Source organism: Microcaecilia unicolor, chromosome 4 (assembly GCF_901765095.1).
Source record: "Microcaecilia unicolor chromosome 4, aMicUni1.1, whole genome shotgun sequence".
NCBI lineage: Eukaryota > Metazoa > Chordata > Amphibia > Gymnophiona > Siphonopidae > Microcaecilia > Microcaecilia unicolor.
The window spans coordinates 167,604,193-167,610,192 of record NC_044034.1 but is presented as its reverse complement, the minus strand read 5'-3'; the positions used below and the strand labels follow the sequence as shown (position 1 = coordinate 167,610,192).

Below are 6,000 nucleotides of genomic sequence, written 5' to 3'. Positions count from 1 at the left end.
TTAAAAATTTACCAGCACACCCCTGGGTTATGCACATCATCACCAGCTAAAAAAAAAAAAGCAACTCTAAGGAGTGATATCATTCAGGAAAGAAACTCAAAACAGCCCCATTAATTTTTCTTGTTTTACCACCTAGCTGCTGTTTCTTAGATTCCACATTCCAGCACCAAGAGGAATCCAGAAGTGCTGTACAGGATTAGGATAGTAGCTAGCTGAAGCGTGCATAACTCCAGCCTTCAGACAGCTTCAAACAGGGTTGACTTTAAGGAATCTGTACTGAATAGTCATCAAACGTATTTAAAATTGTGGCATGCTGCCTCTCAGTCATGAAGCTTGTAATGTTGTGACGTATTCATTGTCTAACCCAGCATCTTTGACTCTGCAGACCAGTTCAGCTTCAGAGGTAATGTAATACAGGGTCTGGAACCTGATGTCTAAATCTGAAAGCAGCTTCAACCTGTTGGAATACAAAGGATGTAGAGAGGTTATCGTTTGTAATGAGGGTTCTCTGTGGACAGCAGGATGTCAGCCACATATACTGATGATGCCATCTTTGAGTACAATGGATGAATTAGGTGTTGAGCTCAGAAAACCTAGAGGGCATTTCTGAGTATGTGCCAGCTATTCCCACCCCCTACTCCCCAAACTAAACTACTCATTTCCACTTCAGTGCTTTCTGCAGTTCGCAGATTCACGATAAAGGGAAAGGTGGGTGGGTTTGTATGACTGACATTCTGCTGTCCATAGAGAGCTTCTATTACAGGTAAGTAACTTCACTTTCTTCATGGACAAGCAGAATGAGTCAGCTACAAACTGGTGACTCCTAAATCTAGGACAGTGAAGGTGTGTTATATAGAGACGTGTATTTAGGCTTTATAGCCCATGAAGAATGCTGTGGTAGAAGGCCAAGGTTAGATAAGGGCAATACTGGGAGGTGTCAAAGAGGCACAACCACAGGGCATGAGTCCTATTAGGAAAATTAAAGGAGTAAATTAATGGGAACATTGTGGGTCACATTGCATCTGGTACGAGGTGATGTGAATGAGAGTAGATGATGAAGGGGAAGTGTTTTGAAAACCAGACAGAGACAAATAAAACATCCATAGACTCTGCACAACCAGACAGTTGCTTGGTATGTCAAATAAAAGTAGCCACAGGAGACCCAGAGTTTGAACGGCATGCCTGGGGTGGGTTGCTAGGCAAAACGGGAGTGACAGTCTTGAACATATAAGTAGAGAATAAATGCATTTGAGAAGCCTTGGAGTAGGCTAGAGTATGGTATTTCTGTGGATGGAAAGCCCAAATGTGTTGGTCTTCTTGAATAGGTAATGCCTATTCGCTTGAATGAAACCAGATCCAAGAGACTTGACTTGCTATAGCTCTGGCCTGGCATAGATATGGAATAGTGCAGCTCAGAAAGTCATATAAGCTCTGCCATACTGGGACAGATGGTCCATCAAGTTCAGTGTCCTGTTTCCAACAGCGTCCAATCCAGGTCACAAATACCTGGCAATATACCAAAAGAGTAAAGCAGATTTTATGCTGCTTAGCCTAGAAATTAGTGGATTTTCCCAAGTCCACTTTAATAATGGCTTATGGACTTTTCTTTTAGGAAATTATCCAAATCTTTTTTAAACCCTGCTGCTTTTACCACACTCCCTGGCAATGAATCTGGAGTAGGCTGCCCTCTGTCATATGTGCATCCTCCCACACATGCTGCCTCTGCATGAACCTTGGACTCTCTACCAACATTCAACACTTATATAACAAAGATACTTACCTGAAGCAGGTATTCTCCGAGGACAGCAGGCTGATTATTCTCACATGTGGGTCGACGTCTGCGTTGGCCCGGGAATTGGCATTTTGCAAGAGCAAAAACATAACTTTTTTGCCACAGTTTTCTGGCACGCGTGCAGCGAGCACCACGCATGCGTGGACTGACATTCCGCCTGCCACACAAGCGCATACCTCAGTTAAATCAAACAGTATAAGAAATAACAATGACAACTCCAAAAGGGGAGGTGGGAGGGTTTGTGAGAATAATCAGCCTGCTGTCCTCGGAGAATACCTGCTACAGGTAAGTATCTTCGCTTTCTCCAAGGACAAGCAGGCTGCTTATTCTCACATGTGGGGTATCCCTAGCATCCAGGCTCACTCAAAACAATAAACATTGGTCAACTGGGCCTCGCAACAGCGAGGACATAACATAGGTTAACCTGAAACTATATACAGCTAGCTGAGAGTGCAGCCTGGAACAGAATAAAATGGGCCTAGGGGGATGGAGATGGATTCTAAACCCCAAACAGATTCTGCAGCACTGACTGCCCAAACCGACTGTTGCATTGGGTATCCTGCTAAAGGCAGTAGTGAGATGTGAATGTGTGGACTGATGACCATGTTGCAGCCTTGCAAATCTCTTCAATGGAGGCTGATTTTAAGTGAGCCACTGACGCAGCCACCATTATGAGCCGTGACATGGCCCTCCAGAGTCAGCCCAGCTTGTGCATAAGTGAAGGAAAAGCAATCTGCTAGCCAACTGGAGATTGTGCATTTTCCAATGGCGACTCCCCTCCTGTTGGGATCGAAAGAAACAAAGAACTGGGTGGACTGTCTGAAGGGCTTTGTCCGCTCCATGTAAAAGGCCAATGCTCTCTTGCAGTCCAAGGTGTGCAAGCTGCTTTCGCCAGGGTGGGCATGGGGATGGGAAAAAAGTGTTGGCAAGACAATGGACTGGTTCAGATGGAACTCCGACACCGCCTTCGGCTGGAACTTAGGGTGCGTTTGGAGGACTACTTTGTTGTGATGAAACTTGATACAAGGTGCATGCACTACCAAGGCCTGAAGCTCACTGACCCTATGAGCTGAAGTAACAGCCACCAAGAAAATGACCTTCCAGGTCAAGTACTTCAGATGGCAGGAATTCAGTGGCTCAAAGGGAGCTTTCATCAGCTAGGTGAGAATGACATTGAGATCCCCTGACACTGGCGGAGGTTTGTCAGGTGGCTTTGACAAAAGCAAACCTCTCATGAAGCGAACAACTAAAGGCTGTCCAGAGATCGGCTTACCTTCTACACGCTGATGATAAGCACTAATTGCACTGAGGTGAACCCTTACGGAGTTGGTCTTGAGACCAGACTCTGACAAGTGTAGAAGGTATTCAAGCAGGATTTGTGTAGGATAAGAGAGAGGATCTAGGGCCTTGCTGTCATACCAGACGGCAAACCTCCTCCATTTGAAAGAGTAACACCTCTTCATGGAATCTTTCCTGTAAGCAAGCAAGACTCGGGAAACACCCTCTGAAAGACCTGAGGAGGTGAATTCTAAACTGTCAACATCCAGGCCGTGAGAGCCAGAGACTGGAGGTTGGGATGTAGAAGCGACCCCTTGTTCTGAGTGATGAGAGTTGGAAAACACTCCAATCTTCACAGTTCCTCGGAGGACAACTCCAGAAGAAGAGGGAACCAAATCTTGCACTGCCAATAGGGAGCAATCAGGATCATGGTTCCACGATCTTGCTTGAGTTTCAGCAAAGTCTTCCCTATTAGAGGTATGGGAGGATATGCATACAGAAGGTCTGTTCCCCAATGAAGGAGAAAGGTATCTGACGCTAGTCTGTCGTGGGCATGAAGCCTGGAACAGAACTGAGGGACTTTATGATTGATCTGAGTAGCAAAAACAACCACTGAGGGGGTGCCCCATGCTCAGAAGATCTTGCAGTACGCCCATGTTCAGTGATCACTCGTGAGGTTGCATTACCCTGCTCAGCCTGTCAGCCAGACTGTTGTTTACACCTGCCAGATAAGTGGCTTGCAGAAACATGTCATGACGGCGTGCCCAAAGCCACATCTGGATGGCTTCCTGACACAGTGGGCGAGATTCGGTGCCCTCCTGCTTGTTGGTGTAGTACATTGCAACCTGATTGACTGTCTGAATCATAATTTGGTTGGACAGCCAATCTCTGAAAGCCTTCAGAGCATTCCAGATTACTTGTAATTCCAGGAGGTTGATCTGAAGACCTTTTTCCTGAAAGGACCAGGCTCCCTGAGTGTGAAGTCCATCTACATGAGCTCCCCACTCCAGGAGGGATGCATCCATCGTCAGCACTTTTTGTGGCTGAGGAATTTGGAATGGTAGTCCCAGGTCAAATTGGATCAGATCATCCACTACTGAAGAGAATTCCAAAATTCGGTGGACAGTTGGATCACATCCTTTGGATCCCCCGCAGCTTGATACCACTGGGAAGCTAGGGTCCATTGAGCTGATCTCATATGAAGATGTGCCATGGGAGTTACATGAACTATGGAGGCCATGTGCCCCAGAAGTCTCAACATCTGCCAAGCTGTGATCTGCTGAGATGCTCGAACGAAGGTCACCATGGACAGAAGGTTGTCTGCTCTTGTCTTGGGGAGATAAGCTCGAGCTGTCTTCATATCCAGCAATGCCCCAATGAACTCTAATTTTTGAACAGGAGAGAGATGGGACTTGGAGTTATTACAAACCCAAGTAGCTCCAGCACCTGAATTGTCATTCGCATGGACTCCAGAGCACCCGTCCTTTGAGGTGCTCTTCACCAGTGAATGGTCGAGATAAGGAAACACGTGCATTCCCAGTCTGCGTAGCGACGCTGCAACTACCGCCAGACATTTTGTAAACACTCTCGGAACAGATGCCAGGCCAAATGGCAGTACACGGTGTTCCCAGCCAAAACCAAAGATACTTCCTGTGAGCTGGAAGTATTGGGATGTGAGTGTAAGCATCCTTTAAGTCCAGAGAGCACAACCAGTCATTTTCCTGAATCATGGGAAGAAGGGTGCCTAGGGAAACCATCCTGAACTTTTCTTGGAGTAGGAATTTTTTCAGGGCCCTTAGGTCTAGGATGGGATGCAACCCTCCCCTGTTTTCTTTTGTACAAAGAAGTACCTGGAATAGAATCCCAGCCCTTCTTCCCCTGGTGGAACGGGTTCAACTGCATGGGCCTTTAGAAGGGCGGAGAGTTCCTCTGCAAGTACCTGCTTGTGCTAGAAGCTGTAAGAATGAGCTCCCGGTGGGCAATTTGGAGGTTTGGAGTGTATTGAAGGTGTATCCTAACCGGACTATTTGAAGAACCCACCAGTCGGAGGTTACAGGAGGCCACCTTTAGTGAAAAAATATTAACCTCCCCCTACCAGCAAGTCATCCGGCACGGACACTTTTACTGCGGCTATGCTTAACTGGAGTCAGTCAAAAGCCCGTCCCTTGCTTTTGCTGGGGAGCAGCAGAGGCCTTAGGCACACGCTGTTGACAAGAACGAGAATGCTGGGACTGAGCCTGGGTAGGCTGTCGGGAAGCTGGAGTGTACCTACGCCTAGCATAGGAATAGGGAGCACTCCTCTTCCCCCAAAATACCTCCTAGATGAGGAGGTTGTAGCAGAAGGTGCCCAGTGGGAGAGAGAATCCATAGCATCATTATGCTTCTTGATCTGATCAACAAGATCCTCTACTTTCTCACCAAAAAGGTTGTCGTCCCCCCCCCCCCCCCCCCGGCAAGGTACATCCACCATCCAATGCTGGACAGAATGATCCAGGTCAGAGACACGCAGCTATGAGAGTCTGCGCATCACTATACCTTCAGCAGCGATTCTGGATGCCACATCAAAAGAGTCGTAAGCGCCCCTGGCCAGGAACTTACGACACGCCTTCTGCTGCTTGACCACCTGGCGAAAAGGCTCGGCCTGCTCCAGAGGGAGAGCATCGACCAAGCTACACAGCTGCCTCACAGAGTTATGCAAGTGTATGCTCGTTGTTGGTAGGACTGGATACAGGCAGCGAGAATAGCGGCCTGATACGTCTTCCTCCCAAAAGAGTCCAAGGTCCTAGCTTCTCTGCCTGGGGGTGCCAAGGCATAGTCTCTAGTACTGTTGGCTCTTTTGAGGGTGGAGTCCACCACCATGGAATTGTGGGGTAACTGAGACCTCATCAACCCAGGTTCACCGTGGATCCGATACTGGGAATCAGCTTTTT

At 47.6% G+C, this 6,000-nt stretch overlaps 1 protein-coding gene across 4 annotated transcripts in view; it reads right to left on the bottom strand.

Moving 5' to 3' along the window:
* The window catches only part of LOC115468841 (para-nitrobenzyl esterase-like), a 56,254-nt gene continuing 50,254 nt past the window's right edge, over positions 1–6,000 (bottom strand). For all 4 annotated transcript variants that reach the window (XM_030200879.1, XM_030200881.1, XM_030200880.1 and 1 more), the window contains one exon: positions 1–457. The gene's annotated coding sequence lies outside the window, so the exon portion shown is untranslated. The remainder of the gene's footprint in view (positions 458–6,000) is intronic.